The 22,398-nt window shown below is 45.9% G+C and overlaps 1 protein-coding gene across 2 annotated transcripts in view; it reads right to left on the bottom strand.

Moving 5' to 3' along the window:
• BRINP1 (BMP/retinoic acid inducible neural specific 1) overlaps positions 1 to 21,969 on the bottom strand; it is a 175,520-nt gene extending 153,551 nt beyond the window's left edge. The window contains exon 1 of one of the 2 annotated variants that reach the window (XM_043566985.1): positions 21,526 to 21,969. The gene's annotated coding sequence lies outside the window, so the exon portion shown is untranslated. The remainder of the gene's footprint in view (positions 1 to 21,525) is intronic. The other variant, XM_043566982.1, reaches the window with a different exon arrangement.
• Between the last annotated feature and the right edge of the window lie 429 nt (positions 21,970 to 22,398).

A 22,398-nucleotide genomic window follows, 5' to 3' on the forward strand; every position in this document is an offset into this window, starting at 1 on the left:
CCCAGAAGTCTCTGACTCTCCCCCTTTGGGTTTTCACGGAGACTTCATTAGATAGGCATCACTGATTATATCATTAGCCATTGGTGACCGATTCAAGCTCTGGCCCCTTTCCCTCCCTAGAGGTTGAAGGGTGAAACTGAAAGTTCCAACCCACCAATCACATGGTTGGTTCCCCTGACAAGGAGCCCCTGTCCTTACTGTGAAGCCCAAAAGCCACCTCATTGACATAACAAAAGACACCTTCATTGCCTCTTGACCACTTAACGAAATTTCAAGGACGAAGACCAGAATTATATTTCTTAATTATAAATCACAACGTTACATTGGACTACTTCCTTGATGGCATCTATCAATGGCTCCCTCCTGCCTCTACATGTCAACCATTAGCTATTGTCACTTTACCCCATTGTTCATCACGTCTCACTCTCCAAGTCTCTTGCCAGCACTCTGCTTCTGCTTTCTAGATTCCCTGCAGACACTTCCAGCATGCCCCAATCTGTTCTAACCCTGTGTTACTTTTTCCGAGGCCAATCCCTCCGCCAAAAATGTTTTCTCTACCTTATCCCCACTCCAAACCTAATAACCTCCCCCCCAATTCTAATGTTCAGTTCAAGGTCATCCCCTTTTTGAAAAATCCCCCGATCTCCCTCAGGAAGAGGAAACCACAGCCTGTTCGTGATTTTATGCCAACACTTACTATGCCGCCTCGTGTGTGGGCTTTTGAAGGGTATGTATGGAGTTTGTCTTATTCATGTCGGTATCACCCACACCAAATCAGGCCCCGGTGCATAGCATTCATCCGGCAAATGTCCCGTAAATAAATAAGTGAAAGGATAAACAAACAAAATGAAGTAACAAACGGAAAGCATGAGTGAATACGCATAGCATGAGTGCAGCATTTCCAATTTCAGAGCATGTGGGTTTTAATTAAACCATTTGATCCTGGGGCTTTCCCAGCAAACCCAGGCTCAGAGAGTTCGAGTGACGTGCCAGGTTAAAACACGGCAAAGTGAGGACTTGAACTCACATCTTCTGATGTCACGTCCAATGCCCCTTCTACACCAAACACTGTCATTATTAAAAATTGATGATTAAAAAAAAAAAGAACTAATGGTAGTTTATTAGAAAAAAACCCAATGTGGGATCTAGCTGAGAATGGGGCACAGACAAAAAGAAGAACAGAATTGATGGCTCTGTTGACAAGGAGAGTGGGAAAACCTAAATGTGGAGTGTCCAGCAACCCCTAGATGAACACGGGGGAACACGGTGGTGCTGGCTAGGCTCTCAGTTTGGGGAAAAGATCATCAGAAATATACTGGAAACAGATTTTGCCAATTTCCTCATTTCACTGATGGCCAACCCCATTTCCTGCACTGCATTCCTTGCTAGAACGGAAGTTTCAGCCCTTGGAGAGAAGCCGAGGGATTTCTGCAAATGTTTTCTCTTCAACAGATGGAGCAGAAACCGAGAAGCGTTACAAGGAAGATGGATCGGTGCGTCACATTTGCAACAATAAAAATACAGCAACGGTTAAAAGCGGTCCCAGTTAAATGGAAGTGGAAACCCAGGGTTAGCCTAAATCTTTTTTTAATTAAAAGTGAAGAAGAATTTCAAAGTTCTATTTCAGCCCCTCGGAGCGTCAACACAGTGAATCTGGAATGTTTATGTGGCTTGGCTGGGTGTCAGACTGCTTGAGATTTATGTGGGTTCGGGTCACAGCCTGAGAAAAACCCTCAGCACAGGGAACTGTGAGGGCAAGTGCAGGCGAGGGAAATCACATGCACGGGAAAATGTGGGTTCAAATCCCGGCTCTGTTCCTGTGTGACTTCAAGAAAATCACGTAGCCCTGAGCGCCAGTCATGTCATCTGCAAAAGAGGAAAACGGGGCCTCTCCCTGAGACTTCCTGCAGGCTCTGGGTGAAATAATGGGAGCGGGGCATGGGAAAAATCATCTCTGAAGGTTTTACTCACCCTGCACCTGCCCAAGTGACCACACAGGAGCTTCCCATTACCTTAAGCGTCTGTATCATGAACATCTTTGGCATGCACTTCCTTTTCCTCCCTCTTCCTTTTAAGCCTGCTTTACCATCTAGATGAGCATTCCACACATTCTGGTCTTGGGACACCTGACATGAACACACCTGGATGCTTTCCAAAAGATTTTGAAAAAAAAAAAAAAAAAGCTCTCAGTGGTTAATAACTTGTGCTGAAGAATCCCTACAAAGCACGTAGCCATGTCAACACTGTGGATGACTTTATACTGGGCTGTCCATCCTGTACCCCAACAGCTCACACAATCCACATTCCCATGGCCCCCCAGACCAACCACACAGATGCCCTTTGCTGGATGATCACGGTTTTGATGGGTGCATACATATTCGCGACATACATATTCGTATGTTTACACATCCATGCATTTTAAGAAATGCGTATGAATAAAAGGAACGCATGCACCTCCACATGTCCATGAGCATACGGGTACGTGCGTGTGCACACACGTACATATATGCACACACATCCATACTCACACACCAGTACACTCAGACCAAAAACATGTAAACAAAATCTTTAACACAAAGACTCCATTTCAAATACCAGCCCTGATCACTTCAATTCTAAGAGCCTCAGTTGACACATGTTCAAAATAGAAACCTTAATACCTACAATAACTACTTAATCATTGTAAAATCAAATACATTACTGTCCATGAAAACACTTATTTCATTGTCAGAAACACTGTAGACGCTCAACGAACGTATGTCAAGAGCCACCTAATCATTTACAGATCTTACCTATTCAAGAAACATGCATGTCCACGTAACATTTATCCACATATGAAGGCACATAGGAACCCATGAATACACTGAAATGCAATTCATACGCATGTGAAAAACATCCAGACTCATGTTATGCAAGCAGCCCGTGTATGTATGTGCACATACACACACGTGCCCGTGTGTGCACATGCACACACACAGACATACACACACAGCTTCCATGGTATAAAGCAAAAGAATCTACATTCTCTGCACTTCTTTAAGCCAGGTTTTTGCTGTACCTGTCAAAATATACTGCTGGATCTGAGGTCCTGTGAGAAAGTGTGGAGGAAACAATTACTACAAACAAAATGGATGCCAGGTTTTAAACAAAAAAAGTCTTGGCAATAGAAGCCAATACTTCAGAGAAAACATAAGCAAGGACACACATCAATGATAATTTGCCATGTGTATACAAGAGGCATCGCTGAGAAAGGACAGTAAGACCGGATGCCTGAAAGGCATAGCATGCCAAAGACTTTTCTAGAAACCTTATAGAAGTCCTATGAATCACCTATCGCTTGGACCCTCCTGAAGTTTACCATCCAAAACAAGAAGACCAACATTTAGGGGACGATTTTCTTTTTTATTAAAATTTTTTAAAATGTTTACTTATTTTTTGAGAGAGAGTATAAGCACAGGATGGTCAGAGAGAGAGTCACAGAATCCGAACTAGGCTCCAGGCTCCAGGCTGCAGGCTCCAGGCTCCAAGCTGTCAGCACAGAGCCTGATGCAGGGCTCGAATCCACAAACCAAGAGACCATGACCTGAGCCAAAGTCAGATCCTTAACCAACTGAGCCACCCAGGTGTCCCTAGGGGATGATTTTCTAAAAGGACACCACTGTTGAGTTTGGCCCACATGAATAATTATAGCAGGGATGGTCAGTAAGCAAAGACATGAATTCCTATTTTGCTTTGAGCTTTCTAAGAAGATAAGTGTTTGTCTTAGGTTACGGTAATGTCAATGATCACCCCCACCAAAAGCTTCTATAATGTTCAGAAACTCCATCTGTCTCTACCATCAGTGCCTCTTGGAAAATATAATCATCATTAGTGTTATTATGTATTGTATTTCCTTTATGGCCACCTTCTCCCTATACAAAGATTCTCAAGAACGTTTGTATTTTTCATTCTATATTCGTATTTTCCATGAATTGGGAAGGGGGGTGGACCAGATAACCGTAAAATGCCATTCTCTTCTAAAAGACTCTAATTTCATGATTCTACGATTTTGAAGATGCGGTGGTACTAACAGTTGATTTTCACATTCCATGAATATTACATTCTATGAGTCTAAGAGATTCTGGCACTAGGTTTTATTATTCTAAGATTCTCTGATTCCAAGGTTTGATAGATCCTAAAATTCTACAACCATGATTCTAAGATGCCAATATTCTAAGAATCTGACACTTTGAGCTTACAATCCCAAGCCACCATCACCTACGAATGTGACTACCAGACTCTTCCCCATGAGCCAAGCAGAACCTAAGCCAGGGTCCAAATCCCTGTACTTGAACGGAGAAGGCAAAGGGGTTGTGAATAGAAAGAAAAATGCCCATCTGAGACAAGAGTTTCTCAGACACATCTCAAGGCTTTCCAAACACCCCCCTTAGCTCAGTCTCCCCTCTTGACTCCATTCTATGGCCTACTTAGAGATGAAAATATTTACTGCTGGAATATAGATGCCGTAGAGGCAAGACTCGGCCATTGCTTGCCTTTTTATCCCCCAGCATCTAGCACAAGGCCTGAACAAAGAAGCTCTCAATAAATATCATGTGCCTGAATGCGTCCGTTGGATTCACTGTAATATCCTTCGTCTTCCTTCTTGTCTACTGCCTCTGCCTTTATTTTATTTCAGGTCAACAGATGTTCCAGAAGTTTCCTTTAAAATCTACCAAGTTTAATAAGGGTGCATCAGGTAATACCAAATGAAGCCTAAGATTAGGCCCTTAGTTGAAAGGAAAATATTGAGTCTGATATTGGACCTCCTGCTTTATCCTGCTCATTTTTCTCCACCATCCTTCACGGTGTGTCGGAACTTCCGTGTACAATAATCACATACTCCTCATAGGAATCCAGTGACCTACAGATTATTACCTCCCTTTTACAGATGACAAGCCCAAGGCCAAGAACAACTTCCCAAAGGCCACACAATTAAAAGTGATCCAACCCACACTGTCTGGCTCCAAGCTCAGCGCTCCCTCCTTTACTCCATGACTGCCTTATAATGAATGTTCTTAGTCATAATAAAAATAACCACCTTACAAGACATCCAAAAAACCACTACCTGGACAGAAAGCCTCTACTTCCTGTCCCTGACTTTAACCCTGAATTCATCTTCTCCATCAACACCAATTCTCATTTCAAGATGCCTCATCATGGGGGGCCTACCACACCCAACTGTTCATTTCATTTTCAAGCTTTCTTTCCTCCTCTTGAGAGTGCTGTACATGACATGTGTTTATTTTTCAATTCAAGCAAATTAAACTTAATTTCGCTTTGAGACTTATTTTTTTAGAGAATCTCACAGCCCACGGTGAGATAATTGAGACCCTGCTGTTTCTGGAAACGCTATTTAGAGGGAGCAGGACTAGCTCCGGCCCAACCTTGGAGAAAGCCATCCTTACCCCTTCTCCCCTTTGTCACACACCACAGTATTTCTCCAATCTGTCCACTTCCTTAGCACTGCCTTATTCTAGAAGGTCATCCCTGTGTCATCTGAACCATAACCAGCCAAAGGGCCAGCAAACCCCCTCTCTCCACCTCTCACCCTCCTTCTTGTCTTAATCCCAGATCCGATCATGTCAATCCTTCAGAGTTGTGTCAACAATTTTCTAAACACATATTACTTAATATGAGTTCTAAAGCTTTATATGTTCCAGCCCTAGATTATTTCTCTAGCTTCACCCCCAAGCATATACTCCAGACACACTGAGCTACTTCCTGACCCACTGTCCACCAGGAATGCCTTTTCTCGGTCTAGCCAACTGGCTATTCCTTTGTGGCTCATGCAGACAGACCTCCCCTCCATTACCTAACATGCCCTGTATGTTCTAATTTCATCAGCAGCTACTCTGTATTATCTCAGTTTGCACATCTGTTTCCTTATCAGACTGGCAGAGCTTTAGATCAGGAAAATGTCCTATTCATCACAGATGGTCCAGAATCTGGAACATAGTAACTCCTCAAAAAGAAATTTGTTTTGGGGAAAAAAAGGATAGTAAGGAAGCAGGAATAAACTAAAAGAGAGAGAAAGAAGAGAGTAAGGAAGGAAAGGAAAATAAAGCAAGAAAGTAAGATGATAAAGGCTGAGGGAAAGAAGGAAAAAAGGAAGGGAGGGAGGGAGGCAGGGAGGGAGGGAGGGAGGGAGGGAGGGAAGGAGAGACAAAAGGAGGGAATGGAGTTGGAAGGTGAAACATTAAATCTGGGAAACTTCCCTTCTTACTGTTCTTTATAGTAATGTTCTTAATATGACCATCATCCCTGAAATAATACAGACCATCAGAATTGCTTACAAAACATTTTTTCCATAGGCATAATCTGATTTTTCAATGGAAGATATATTTCTCTAGTGTAGGTTTCCTAAAACAAGCTACATAGAATTATGAATAAGAATTAAATGAAAAATATAGAACGTTACAATTTTGTGGCCAAATAATATTGAGAAGGCTTGAATGGGCTGGCACTAAAATCTCCTTCGATCAAAAAACTTTGTCAGAACCTCAAATTTGCTTGTATCTCACCTAATTTCCAAGAAGAGGGTAGATCATGAAGCATCTCCCAAATTTATTTGACCACACAACACATTTTCCTTGGTGTTCTTGAAGAATTAGCACACCATGGAAAAGGACTTGATAATGTTCCAGTGGAATGACAGCTGTCTGGGAGTCAAGAAACTGGGGTTCTAGGTATAACATCCCTATTAATAAAGATTGTGGTCTTTGCCATGACACTCCTCCAGCCAAAGCTTTAGTTTTCTTCTCTCAAATACAGAGGTAGCTTGGACACAACAGATTCTTCTGGCTCAGTTCTGACATTCAATGTTTCTGTGATTTGAAAGAAAAGAGAGAGAGGGAGAGAGACACATACACTTGGTGTCATGTCTCTGTGCCCCCATTTGCTCTACCTGGAATGTCCCCTTTGCCACTTCCACAAGGACAGACCCTGTCTCCAATGCTATCACATGTCCCAAGACTTTCCGGGCAACTTGAATTAGCATGCATTCACTCCCAAGGTTTCTTATGGAAACATTTCATTTCTATAAGAGGCTGCCTTAAATATAGCTCCTATTTTCTTTAATTCACTTAATCCGTTGATGGCAATTATATGTGTCATATGATGTTATTCCAAAGGTGGCCAAGGCACCGTCTTACATGTACCTTCTGTTCCCACTAAGCCCTTGGGGATATGCCATAGTCCTCTACAGCCCCCCAAAGAGCTCAGGACAATGACTTCATCTAGAACAAAATCTGTCACATGTAAGTCCGCTTTAGAGACCGTTTGAGGTTTCAGCCAATGATGTCAAATCATTTTTTTAAAACCTTGGAACTTCTCATTTAACTCTTATACAAAAAAAGTAATAAAGCAACGCAGATAAAGCCGCTGCTTTGTGCATGGCAAGGTGACCGCCAACCTCACCTGTTCTATGACTCCTACTCCCACGGTGGGCCTCCTTACCCAAAATTAAAAATGACGATGGAGTCAGAACTCAAGTCTTCTGATTCCAAGATGGCAGCCACTAAATCCATGCTTTCCAAATCGTGGTACCCAAAGTACAACCAGCACATCCAATGATTCTAGGTGATACACAGGTGGTAAGCTTTTCTTCTAAGGATGTAATAGCTACTTTAACATCCATTAGAGTGTATAAATCATTTATCTAATCTTTGGTTTTTACAAGTAGCACTGCTCAGGCTAAGGCCACATAAAAAGAGGGGGAAAAAAACCTGAGCGTATTTAAATGTGATTTTGGACAAGTGACTAAGAAATTTAGCAAACTCTGCATTAAAGCATGTGCCTCTGCCCTTCTTCCTACCAAAAACTCCTCACCGATCCCCCCACATCCTACTACTTAAAATTTTAATTACCCAAGGAACGCACATTCATTAAAGAAGTATTAGGCAACACTGGTAAGCATGAACAAGGGACTGAAATTCACTCACAATCTATGACCCAAAGATAACCACTCAAACATCAGGGTGCACCTGACACAATAGCATGCCATACGTAATATGTTTTACCTTATATATATTTTTAACATAATGGCTCGCCACAAATCTATCCACGTCAATAAATGAGATCATGAGTGCCATATACTGAGCGCTGGAGGCATATTGCTGAATACTTTACATGCGTGATGTTTGAGCCTCACAGCAAAACTACCAGGGAGGTAGCACAGTTAGCTCCGTTTTAGAGATCGCGTTCCCTGTCTGCATTCCACTTTCTAACTTAAAAAGGTGCTCCTCTACCGTCATCCTTAGTGACTGTAGATATTCCATTACACAGTCTGTTCTGTTGTTCTTTTCCTTTTATCCCAAACACTCCATAAAGTTCCTTCTTCCCATATCTGTGCACATATAACTAGCTCACTTCTTAGAATGGGGAATTTCTTAAAATGGAAGGATTTGCACCTTGTTTTTAAAAAGAGGGACGCCTGGGGCGCCCGGATGGCTCAGTTGGTTGGGCATCCGACTTCGGCTCAGGTCATGATCTCACAGTTCGTAGGTTCGGGCCCCGCGTCGGGCTCTGTGCTGACAGCTCAGAGCCTGGAGCCTCCTTCAGATTCTGTGTCTCCCTCTCTGCCCCTCCCCCACTTGTGCTCCTTCTCTCTCTCTGCCTCTCAAAAATAAAGACAAATAATAAAAGTAAATAAATAAATAAAATGACAAAGAAAAAGAGGGACAACTTCGGCTCAGGTCAAGATCTCACCGTTCGCGTTCGTGAGTTCAAGCCCCGCTTTTGGGCTCTCTGCTGTCAGCACGGAGCCTGCTTTGGATCCTCTGTCTCCCTCTCTCTGCCCCTCCTCCATGTGTGGTCTCTCTCTCTCTCTCTCTCAAAAATAAACATTTTAGCATACATTAAAAATATTTTTAAGAAATAAATAAAAATCAAACAAAATAAAAAGAGGGACCGAGATGGAGATAATGGTAGCAATGGAGATGGAAATACAGATCTGCTTGCTCCCTGGCCCATCTCCTCTTCCCCCTCTTCTCCTCCTTGATCACCTCACTGCAGCTGGTTTCCTTCCTGTGCCTTCAGCTCACCAGGCCCAGTGCTACCTCAGCAACTGTACTCTTCTGCTCTCTCTTGCCAGAATGTTCTTCCCCCAGACATCCATCTGGCTATCTCTCTCGCTTCCTACAGATCTCTGCTCTAATGTCCGTATTTCAATGAAGGCTTCCCTTCTTCACTACCTGAAACAGTGTGCCCTCTTCTGCCCAGCCACCCTCCATCTAGAATACACCAACCTCCATCTGACACACTACACGTTCACTTGCTTATCTATTTATACGCTTCTCCCTCAAGAGAACGTCAGCTCCGAGAAGGCAGGGGCAAGTCAGCTGTGTCCGCTGCTGTATTACGAGCTCCTAGGACAGTGCTTGGCACAGAGTAAGTGCTCAGTGAATGACGTCTGTTTGCTTGTTTAAAAGAAAGATTAAAAGCCACATTTTATCAAGGATATATTCATATAGATTTCCACCAATGCTACAGAACAGTGTCTTGTTCCCTGCCTTCTTGCCAAGACTAGATGCTGTCATTTAAAAAAAAAAAAAAGGCCATTTGGGAGCACCTGGGTGGTTCAGTTGGCTAAGTGTATGACTCTTGATCTCGGCTCAGGTCATGATCTGACAGTTTGGCAGACTGAGCCCCACGTTGGGTTCTGCACTGACAGCATGGAGCCTGCTTGGGATTATTTCTCCTTCTCTCTCTGCACCACCCCCCACTCTCTCAAGATAAATAAGCAAATAATTTTAAAAACAGCCATTTTGAGGATGCTTTATGGTACCACATTACTATTTCCATTATTTGATTGCTGGAGAACCTGAATATTTTGGCTTTTTAAATGGGTTCATTGGCCATGCGTGTTCCCCATTCCGTTTTTAGCTGTAAGTTCCACCCCCAGATCACATTCTGACAGTAGATGGCCTTATGATAGTATCTGGGCTCATGTTCTATTAATAAGGAAGGAAAAATCTGCTTTGGACATTTCCCGCTGTATCTGTTGTTTTTCTCCTCAATACCAATATTCCTTTCTTATACGTGTGTGTGTGTGTGTGTGTGTGTGTGTGTGTAAAGAGAGAGCTCTCCATATGTATGTATGTATGTATGTATGTATATACATATACAGATATATACATACACACACACACATATATACACATATACATATATATGCCATTTCTCTTGCAGCATCTGGCTATAAAAATCCATACCACTTCGACCCTGCTATTTCCCGAGATGCTTTTAAAAGTGCTACTGTTTCCAGAGGTGGCTTTGGTGATTTTATTCCCAAGAAAAGTAACATTTTGGTTCTTGGCTCTGCCTCAGAGCTAGAAAGTAGCTCTCCTACGACTCCTGTTCCTGGTCTGAGCAGCATTTGAACTCTCACAACTTAACGGTACAAATAAACACACTAAGCTAAGGTTTCCTGCTGAGGCATTGTGAAGTTAAATTACTATTTTAAGAGGCTATGAAGTTGGCAGCCAGAAAGCACTGGAAGAGTGGAAGATATTCACGATGCTGACAGATAAAGAAGGAGAGAAAGCAAAATGCAGGTTATTAAGGAGATTTAAGAAGCCTCCCTCCAGTGACGCCATTTATAACATCTCCTGGAACTTGCAAGATAGATGCCTTTCTCATTTAGGAGTCTGCAAGACCGGGATTGAGGGCAGGGCCCGCGTGACAGAATGGTAGAAGATTTGCGACAACAGACCTGGCCTAAGACAATAGAGACAAAGCAGCAATAATCAGCCTTGATTTTGGGAGGCCACCAAGCCACTAAGGGCTGGACAATGCCTTCAACGGGTAGGTGGAGAGAGGGCAGTTCAATGAAAGGATGTTAACGCTCAGCATCTGCTGATGATACAGGCTTGAGACCCGGTGCTATCATTTATTGTATATCTCAGAGCAAGTCCTTTTGCCTCTGAGTCACAACGTCCTCATCTGGAAAATGGGGAGAATAAACACAACTTTAGAGCAAGACTATAAAGGCTGAAGGAAATAAAACACGTTAAGACATACAAGCACTTGGTGAAACTCATGATAAAAATGAGGAAGAAGGGAAACCAAGAGGACGGGTAGGATTAATATGGTTCACACAAGAGCATGAAGCATGCTGTCAGTCACGCTCTCCCACAGGCATGTGCTGAACGCTTGGTCACATAGCTTAGAAAACCAAATCAAGGGGCGCCTGGGTGGCTCAGCCAGTTAAGCGTCCGACTTCAGCTCAGGTCACGATCTCGCGGTCCGTGAGTTCGAGCCCCGCGTCGGGCTCTGGGCTGATGGCTCAGAGCCTGGAGCCTGTTTCCGATTCTGTGTCTCCCTCTCTCTCTGCCCCTCCCCCGTTCATGCTCTGTCTCTCTCTGTCCTAAAAATAAATAAACGTTGAAAAAAAAAAAAAGAAAACCAAATCAAGACGTGTAAGGACACAGACTGCAGGGGTAGGGTACTAGAACCAACTCAGATACAGTTTGGCGTTAAAGAGGAAAACGTTTGTATGTAAAAAAGTGACAGAAAATTGATCTGGACTCTAAGTTGATTTTCAGCTCTGATGGCCAATGATCCTATATCTACATCTGATGTCTGATCCACAGTAACATAGAGATTCAAAAAAAATCTGCCTCAGCCATTTTAATTTTATTATTATTGGGTTGTGTTTTTTTTTTGTTTTTTTTTTTTTGTTTTTTTGAGAAAGAGAGAGAGAGAGAGCTTGTGAGCAGAGGAGAGGGATAGAGGGGGGTGGAGAGAGAAAGAATTTTAAGCAGGTTCCACACCCAGTGAGGAGCTCACCACGGGGCTTCATCTCATGACCGTGAGATCGTGACCTGAGCCAAGATCAAGCATCAGGACACTTAACCAACTGAGTCACCCAGGCGCCCCAGTCATTTTATTTCTATATCCTTCCGTGCCTTTCCCTACACTCTCCGTCTCTCCCCTACTGTTGGCATCGCATTGCCACTTTGAGGGAGGGGGACTGGTAAAAATGATTGAGCAAGCTCATTTGCAAGGTAGTGCTTTGAACCTGGTAATAATCTCTGTGCTCCAGAGCACCCCCAGTTAAAGAACACACCTAGAGGCATGGGCAACATTTAATCTAATGCAGCAGGGGATAGCAATAATAACAAGTAATAATAGCTAGCGTTTGTATAATGTGGATGATCTGTCAGCCGTTGCTCAAAGCGCTTATCATATGGACTCATTAAAACCCACAATATCTCTCTGAGGCATCAGCATGGTCCTCTTCATCAGGTAGAGGAGGAAACTGGCACCGGAACGTTAGGTCATCCGGCCAAGGTCACAGTGCTAGCCAGTGGCAAAGCTGGCGTTCAAACTCCAGCATCCACCCTTTCACCCACTACACTTTTACATCAGACAGAAGCAGCCCAAGGCCTCCACACATCATTGATTCCACGTGTGGCCTTGGACAAGCGGCATCACCGTGCTGTGCCCCAGTTTCCTCCTCTCTAGAACAAGGACAATAGCACCTAGGCACGAGTTTGTTGAGGTTATTCAACAAGGTATCTGTATCACGTTCTCATTATAGCACAAAGAATATACAACATCCTTGGCACATACACTTTCCCCTCCAAGAACAGCTTGGTCGTGGTGACATTTCGGCCACCTCTAAATATTGTGGGTGAAGATCCTTCCAGAATCCCCTCAAGTCCCATCCTGTGTTCTGCCTACATGTATAATCCCACCATCAGAAACAGGGGGCGAACGCAGGTGAATCCGTGGCTGAACTAGTAATGTTTTCAGGAATCCTTCAATGGACACTGAATTATGCTGTCCTGTTAATATGCATTTGTTGTTTTTTTTTTATTTTTTTTAACGTTTATTTATTTTTGAGACAGAGAGAGACAGAGCACGAATGCGGGAGGGTCAGAGAGAGAGGGAGACACAGAATCGGAAGCAGGCTCCAGGCTCCGAGCCATCAGCCCAGAGCCCGATGCGGGGCTCGAACTCATGGACTGCGAGATCGTGACCTGAGTCAAAGTCAGACACTTAACCGAATGAGCCACCCAGGCGCCCCAATATGCATTTGAAATAAAGTTCTTTAGGACCCCTCTCAGCCCTCCTTGCCTCGGCCATCTCTGGCAATGGCATTTGATGAGGACAGCTTCATCTCAAAGAGTCTTGCCTCCCACATTTGTCTCAGCAGAAAAACCATATTACCACCCCCTGCCAGGTCATCTATTTTTTTATCTTTCTCCTACATTCCTACATTTCTTTTTTTTTAATTTATTTCTTTTTTATTTCTTTATTTTTTTTTGAGAGAGAAAGAGTGTGAGCAGTGGAGGGGCGGAGGGAGAGAGAGAGAGAGAGAGAGAGAGAGAGAGAATCCCCGGCAGGCTCCATGCCCAGCACCAGACATGGGGCTTGATCTCATTACCCGTGAGATCATGACCTGAGCCCAAATCAAGGGTCGGATGGCTAACCCACCAAGCCACCCAGGCGCCCGTGATTTTCTTTTTTTAATGGCCCTTTTGCTTTGTGCATATGTTTTTTTAGAGTACCGGCCAAGACTCCTCACAGGTCCTCCGCCTCTCATGTGCCCATAGACTCAGAGCCTATCAAATCCCATAAGAAATTTAGCTTATCCACTACCACGCAAACTGAATGAAACGTACTTGCTTAAGGCAGAGGTCTCTGTCTCAGCTCTCGCAATGCTCTTCCAGGTTAACCTTTGGGTTTCTGTCCACAGCCCACCAGAATCTCCTCAACTTTTGGGGATTGCTAAGTCCCAGAACGGAGACGTGTGAACCGACCGCTCGGAAGCGATCATGTATCCTAGATATCTGTCCTTCCTCTACCAGAATCAGCTTGCAATCTGTAACTCGGCTGCTCCGCATTACCCCCAGGATCCATTATTTCTCATCGAGGTTCCCACGGGCTCATTTGCAGGACCTGTGAAAGGCTCGATGAATTATATCTCCGGGCCAGTATTGGGTTAACCCTTACAAAGGGTTCTAGCTGTTCGGATGAGCCATTTACTTGGAGCCCCGTCGCTTCGACCTTTGCAGTTTAGACAAAAACGATTTCATCTTGCCTTTGTTAATTGCCTTATGAATCTACCTCCTCACCGGAGGGGGGATACAGTCTCCTAGCTTCTCTCAAAGAGACCCCGGCATCGTTGGATACATCTCTGCACCCGGTGAGAAAATCTCCACACACTGAGAACAAGAGTTGTTCAGAATGATGTATTTTGTGTCTGCACCGGGTTTCTGTTCCCACGCGTGTCCTCCACTGGGTAGCAGACAGGCCCAGTAATTTAACCCTCTTCACTTTCTCAGACCCAGTCCTGTCCAATCTATTCTCCGCAAGGCCACCTGCAATCTCTGAAACATAGTTCCTTTGAGACACAAAGATCCCCTTCACCCTCATATGAAAAAAAAAAAAGAAATTAATTTCACATTTCCTCAGCCTCATTATCTTCTTAATTGTCTTCTTGGCCCCCCTCAGTAGCAAGGACTGTCTATGGATTTCTAGGCAGCCTTTTTAGGCCACTGTGTTCCAGGAGGACAGTGGGTTTCATGCTACCACTGAATCACTCTGATATTAAGGGTCACCATGGTGGTGTATCTATCCCATTCAGCCACCGTGGACTGAGTCACAGTCAGTGCTCTGAGGTATGACTTCTTTTTGATTTGCTCATTTTTGAGAAGATCTCTAAACATTATGATGAAGTACGGCCATCATGTGCATCTCTCCGTGCTTGTGCAAGAACTTTGTCATGCGTTATTTCATTGAGCTGGGGGAAATCCCTCGGTGAGACAGGCCACTGTTTGGTCCTTTCCAACTGGCAGCAGGCAAGCCCAGAGAGGGGAAGATATGTCCTTAGGGTGCTCCAGAAACACAGCGATAGGAGCTGGGACTAGAATTGGGTGCCCCGAGCCCATGTGCTCTGACTGTATGAAATTGAAAATGAATGGAGATATAAAATGAAGAGGTATGGTCTCATCTCCAGACCTTTCAGTCACTGCCATCTTTCTCCTCCTCCCCCCCACCACAACCACCATCACATGATCTAATCTTCACCTTCCCCGAACTCTCATAAAACTGCTGAAATGAGAGTTGTCGGTCTACCATGAACGATCATTATGGATCTGCAGATCTCCTCTGTTCGATTGCCAGCCCCTGCCAGGATTCATCACCATATCTACCAGGCCATTTTGTCCAGGGTCTTTCCCAGCCAAGATATGCAATAAAGATTTGGTGATCCAAAATGACTCTGGCTTTCATTTGGTTTTACCAGACTTCATTTCAATTACCCTCTCTCTAGGTGTTCATTCTCTTCCTCTTTTTCTGTCTATTTCCCCCTCTCCAATTCTCCCCATCCCTTTAGAGCTGGGTATGTCCAGAGGGTGCAGCACCCAGGGCAGGACTAGAAATGAAGAGCAGAACTTACTGAAATGATGGACTAAAAATGGACAACATGAGGGGCGCCTGGGTGGCTCAGTCGGTTAAGCATCATACTGTTGATTTTGGCTCGGGTCATGATCTCAGGGTGATGAGATCGAGCCCCACGTTGGGCTCTGCACTGAGCATGGGGCCTGCTTAGGATTCTCTCTCTCTCTCTCTCTCTCTCTCTCTCTGTCTCTCTCTCTCCCTCCCTCTCCTCCCTCTACCTCTCTCCTGTGCACACATGTGTATGTTTCTGTTTTCTCTCTCAAAGACAAAAAAGGGACAGGATGGAAACCTGTTGAGGGTACTTGACGCTGAGTTTCTATCAGTCTCCACACTCTTTGCATTGCAGTTCTCAGGCTGTCCACTCCCCAAGCAGGGCCATTTTGAGGGAGAGGGTATTTCTAGACTCTTTATTCCCGCATCTTTTAGAAGACCTTTTGACCTAGTCCCTAAGTCCCTCTCTTATTTCCATCTCATGACATTCTCCTTCTCGTTGGAAAGCTCCAGCCACACGATCACTTGGATCTGCTAAGCTTCCACGTGGCTAGTGACTTCATCTTTGCTGTCTCTGCCACATGGCTGGCTTCCCCTCGCTTAAACCAGTCTAATGTCACGCCTTCGGAGAAGTCTCTCCCGACTACCCTATCTAAAGCTACACCATCCACATTCCTTTCTAGCCTCTTGCCCCAAATTATTTGCATGACATTTACTACTACGTGAAATGATTTTGCTCATCTCTTTGTTTACCATTTATTACCCGTCTCTTCCCACGGGACTACGAGCTCCACGAAAAAAAAGGACCATGCTTGTGCTACATTACTCATGTCCATAGCTGTGCCATTCAGTCCATTAGCTACTCATCACAAACAGCTACTGACATTAAAATTAAAATTAGATTAAATCAAAAACTCAGTCCATCAGTAACACTAGCCACATTTCAAGCGCTCAGCAGTCACATGTGCTTAGCGGCTACCGTAATGCATAGCACAGAGAACACATCCATTACCTAAGAAAGTTCTGCTTGATAGCACTGGTCTAGAGCAATGCTTGAGAAATGGCTGTCACCTAATAAATATTTGTTGAAAAAATGAAGGATTCAATGTCCCTTTTAATCCTCACTCAATTTTCGGTCACCCTCCCCCTTTTTGGGCTTCTAAACTCTGTAAGTGTGATCCACTAGAGAATGCCCAGAGAACAACATTGAGCTTGGTGTTGCAGGATCCAGGGCTGTGGAAACAGGCCCTTCTGGTCTGAAGAAGAATATCTGTGGTGACATGATGATGCTTCCACGATATGGGAAGAACTGAGATTAGAAGACACTTATACTTGTGTCATATGATTTGAGAGACTTACGATAAAAGGCAGATTTAGGGTCACAGTGAGAACACATCCCAACAAAGCTCTCCCAATACAACACAGATTGGTTTGTGAGATAGTGACTTCACTGTTGCTAAAAGTGCTAAAAATGAGACTGAGTGGACATGTGTTATGAGTATTCCAAAAGGGATTCTTGATTCTTGAGTAAGGAGAAAGATCTGGTTATTCAGAAACCTTAGAACACTAAGATTCGTTGATCAAATGATTCCATGAGTCCTTCATAACATCAATTTCAAAGGGTCAATACTATGCTCTCAGCTATACTGGAATCTGCTGAACAACCCAGTCCTGTTGGTCATCCACAACGGTTACCATTCACTCAGTGGCCCCCAAGAAAGAGTAGAGGTGCCGAAGCAAGAAGGAGTCAGGTTCCACTTCTGGCTGTGCTGGTCGTGTGACCTTGGGCAAGGGACCTAGCCAGCATGAGTTTCACCTTCTTCTTCTGTAAAAGGACTGTATCTGCCTCACTGGGTGGAAAGGAAGATTGAATGAGAAGAAAACTAAAGACCCTGGAACACAGTAGGGCAATGTTTATTCCAAGTAGGACATAATTTCATCCATCTGTATCATCGATATCCCTATATTGATAGAATAGGTAGCATGATTTGAAACCATGATTGTATTGCTTTGTGAGAACATGAAACGATTATCAGAAAGAGAAAGAATAAGAGAGAGAGAGAGAGAGAGAGAGAGAAGGATGACAGCTATAACTGAGCCTAGCCTCAAATGCCATAGCAAACATTTACAGAGCAACTACTATGTGTCAGTCCCTGGAGATAAAAGAAAATATTCCTACTAAGACCCTGTTGAAGAGACATATATCCGCAGAGTTACAAAACAGGGCAAACAGGGATAGAAGCTAAAATAGAGTTTCAGGCAAAATTATATGAATGAACAGGGGAGAAAGATTTATTCCAAAATAAGATTTGGGGAAGGCTTCTTGGCAGGGTCATTTGAGCTGGATGTTAAAAAGTGGAGGCTGAAGCTGAGGGATGGAGGAGAGAAACATAAAGGTGCTCCTTGCAGATGGGGTTAGCATGGAAAACATGAGGGGGGATTATCTGGAGGATGACATTTGAAATCTGTCCTCTTCACACGACCCCCATCTTGTCTTTAATATGATTACCAGAAGTCCAGCGGCCAATTTATTAATCTTTGGATTTTAGCAAGGGGAACGCAGGGAGAGAAGGGCGGGTTATGTCTAACCTTAGTGGCCTATTCGGGTGATAAGTACTCATGATTTCACCTAAGGAATTGGGAGGGGGCAAGCTAGAGGGTGTCAAACAGAAAATGTCTCTTCACACAACCAAAGGCTCTTCCAGAAAAACGGAAGACTTTGTGGTCAACAGCATAAACACCTGCAAGCACGAAGACATTTTATTTGGACTGACCAGGGGAGAAGGGTTTTTAAAGTCCCCACCTGTACCATTTCGAATGTATTCATTGCAGCCTGAGCTGGGCCATGGAAACTCAACGGGGGCCCAACAGCTGATTTGGAATCTCTGAGCCAGTTCTCCTTGGTTGAAATGGAGTCACAGCTCCCCCTTCTGGGAGCTAAAGTGCCATCCAGCCTCGGAAAAGCCTGTGTGGAAAGGCTCTATTGCAGATGGGCCTGAAACCCCCATGTTTTTCTCAGTGCTCGCCTGCACCCCAAAATGAGCATCTAGGACTCTGGGAGCACTTTTGCGTGGGCTTGGCTCTGACTTCTCAAGAGCCTATCCTTCACAGGGATTTACATTTCCCCTTCTCTGGAATGATGAGTCCCAAGTCTTTGTGTGGGTGATGCCTTTATACAGGGGAACACAATTCGGTGCGGAGGTTGAAATTCCCTTTTGGGGACTATAGCAAGGAGGAAAGGTTTCTAAATCTGCATGTGCACATGTGTGTATGAGTGCACGTACACACGTGTGCTTGCACGTGTTCCTGTGACTGCAGTATGCATAACTGTATAGGGCAAGATTCTCATTAATATAAAGAAATTAATTTGCCTGAAGTATTTGCATTGGTAGATGGGTATACACTTAACTCTGGAAGGCCAAGAATTCCTTAATAAAGAACTCAGGTACAGTCTGATGCTCTGTTGGATTCTGTCCACCAGTCATAGTCAGTATTGGGTCCCTGCCTGTGTGTAATTCTCTGAAGCCACCGGAGAAGGAATGGATGGTGTGTGTGTGTGTGTGTGTGTGTGTGTGTGTCTGTGTGTGTGTCTGTGTGTGTATCTGACAGTCTGTCTCTCTGTCTAGTGGGGAGAGTGACTGAGGCATTGGATCCTTTCTCTCCGGGGTCATGTTTATAGATGGAGCACCTCTGAAATGAGAAGTTTGAAGACAGGAGACAGTGATTGTCTTGGGTGGGAGCACAGTGGCCGGTTGGGACTAGGGAGCAATACATAGTCCCCGGGCAGTACGGTGAAGTGGAAAGGACATCGATCTGGGTGTCAGGCAGACACCCGTCATAGGTTCTAGCCCTGGGCATACCACGAACTTGCTAGAGAATGCTGTGGAATTCTCATCCCCTCTCCGGGCCACAAGTCCTGCCTGTCTGCTCTTTAATATTCCTTCCAGCTTTAACTGTCACTGAATTGAAAAAGAAATAAAACGAGAGTGGATCCTAACACAGGGTGTCCTCCTCTGACTTTACATCCCCACACAAAATGAACCAGGGGGGCCCTGCTCTGACATGAGTTTCCCGAAGCAGATTCCTTGTGGCCCCGTGAGGGCTGCAGCCTGAGGTACAAGTGCCTGCAGGCAGCACGGTCACCCACCCGCCAGGGCAGGTCCTTGCAAACACATGTTTGCTTTTATCTTGCCTCAGAAGCTACACGCGCGTGCACATATGCACATACACACACACACACACACACACACACACCCCTATCATTTTTAAAACACAATTATATTTCTACTTTTCTTTTCCCCAAAAGGTCTTTTCAGTGGCTCCTTGCCAGCTGGGGTAGACGAGGGGCCGTCCCAGCATCTCAGCCCTTGTCCTCCACTAGCCTCCATGCCTGGCGGCAGAACGGCTGCCTCTTACCTTGGGAAAGTAACAGCTGCCGAGTCTGGAAGCCATGCTAACAGCAGTAAAACTCAGCATTTTTGCTGAGTAGGGCAAGCCTTTAAGAGGCAGCCGGGAATCAAATCAATGGCTGGCCCCAGAGTCCAAACCCAGCAGGACCTAGCCAGGGTGGCCAGGGGACTTACCAAGAGAGCCTCCTGGGAGGTGGAGGAAAGAGGAAAGAGAGACCTGACCCAAACTGTCTTCCTTACTGACATTCTCCCCACCGCCGCCACCGCCCCCCCCCCACCCGTGCCCTTGGCAGTATTTTGGAGCCTAGCAAGAGATGTGAGGTGCAAATCGATAGCAGTTTAAGTCGATTACGGCCACATTCTGCCATGAATTCCCCACCCACAACCATTCCCACATTGTGGATCTCCCTCAGCACTGAAACACACACACGCACACACACACGCGCACACACGCACACACGCACACACACACACACAATCTCTCTGCTCTCCCATCTTCCTCCTAACTCCAGTGGAGCCATAAGGAGGCACAGTTTATGAAGAGATTCTCTTGGGGCTTCCCAAGCCTTTCTGAAATGGGGAAGGGAAGCAGGGATCTCTTAGGGAAGTGCCCCATCCATCTCCTTCCACGTTACCCACAGCTGCCCCCATATGAAATTTTCCCTGTGATCCTGTGTAACTATGATGGATGAGCAGGTCTCTGAGGACTCTCCTCCTTTCCCTTTAGGGGGATACATGCAAACTTGCTCAGATCATCCCCAAAAGCACCAGTACCAGGAGGCGCTGTCCTGCTGTTATGATTACACATGGAGAGGCATGGTAGACTCTACCCCAGACTTGCCAAGCCCCAGATAAGGAGCCCACCGCTGACTTCTCTCTCTGTCACCCACTACCCAGTGACTCCAAATTCCCATCAGAATCCTGGAGCCTGCCCAGTGTGGAATTTAAAGTGACAGCATGTCATTGCCTCAGGGTTTGGCCATTTCTCTTTCATATTAAACGATGAGTCCAAGTCTACCAGGTCTCCAACGTTTGGAGGAATTTTCCTTCCACGGTATCAATATTGGGGTAAATAAGGTGCTGTCCTTATCCCTGGAATGCTCCCCAAAACCCAAGCCCAGAGCGCCAAGAAGAAGTCCACAGCGGGTCTCCCGATGGCTACGTGATCCTATAGTAAGGATCCCATTCCATGTAAGCTGGAAAGACCTAATTAAAAAGACACACAAGTGCACACATACAAACACATACGTACAAACATGCACACACACATCGTGCCTTAAGTAGGTTATAGGACCTCTCTTTACCTCCTCCCCGACACACACACACACACACACAGAGCACAGCACAGCACAAACACGCATCAAACGCAAACGACGCTGCACACGCAAACACACACTAGCACCACATCAAGTTCCCACCACGGTACACACGTCGGGAGCGCGCGGGGAGCACACACACCACTTACTAAAATCCGCATTTAACCCCTTGCGCCCCAGAAAGCAGAGCCCTCCCCCTCCAAGGAACCTGCGAGGACTTGGAGGCGGCTGGGCGGCCGACGGAAGAGACGAAGGGTGACGGGAGGGGGAGGGGCGGGGCGGGCGGGGGCGCCCCGAATGCGGTCCGGGGCCGTCTCCAAGGGCAGCGGGGCTGGCGGGCGCTGCGCCCGGCGCCGCCTTACCTGGAGTCAATGTCCGTCTTTGGCGGAGAGCTGCGGGAGGACGCTTTTTATTCGGCTCGGTGGGAAGTTGGGAGAGCCCTGCGTCCAGCTCGCATACCGGGAACGGCGCGGGGACTGCAGGCGTGGGGGTACCTGGCTCCTAGCAGCCTGGCTCATACTCAGCCGTAAAGTCCCCTCCGCAGGTCCCGAGGACAGGCATGAATCCCGGCTCCGGAAGGCGGTCACTACTCCCTCAGCCTCCCGGCTCTCTCGCTCTCGCTTTGCTCTCTGGCTCGCTCGCCCGCTCCCTCGCTCCCTCGCTCGCTCGCTCGCTCGTTCGCCTGCGCTTTCCTCCTCCCCCCTCCCCGCGCCAGATCAGTTCACAGCCGTGGGGACCGGGAGCGAGGCGGCCAGCGAATGGAGAGGGAAGTCCAAGTGCGCCGCGGTCTCCGGGCGGGGAGCAGTGGAGGCCGGGCTACGCGGGAGGAGGGACTTACCCGGCGACGGGCGAAAATGAATGGGGGAGCGGCTGCCGGGGGCGGGGAGGGAGGAGCCTAAAGCCAGGGTTTATTCTGAGGAGTGTTTTGTACATCTTTAGGCGGAGGAGGAGAAGGGAGAGGAGGAGAGAAAAAAGGCCTTCTCCGAGGGAGGGGCGGCCTGGGTGGGCTGAGGCTGAGCCACTGGGGAGTCTAGTGGGTCTGGGGATAGGGTGGCGTGTCTCCGTGTATGAGCGCCCAAAGGGACTTTGTGATGTGTGTGTGTGTGTGTGTGTGCGCGCAAACCCTGCGTCGTGGTGTTTCTAAGCGTGTCTGTAGCTGTGTGCGTCGCGAGTTATATGAGTTTTTCCGGGTATGCGGGTGCTAGTGCGTCTGTGTGTATCTATTCGAGTGTGGT

This window comes from Prionailurus bengalensis, chromosome D4 (assembly GCF_016509475.1).
Source record: "Prionailurus bengalensis isolate Pbe53 chromosome D4, Fcat_Pben_1.1_paternal_pri, whole genome shotgun sequence".
In the NCBI taxonomy this organism is placed as follows: Eukaryota; Metazoa; Chordata; class Mammalia; order Carnivora; family Felidae; genus Prionailurus; species Prionailurus bengalensis.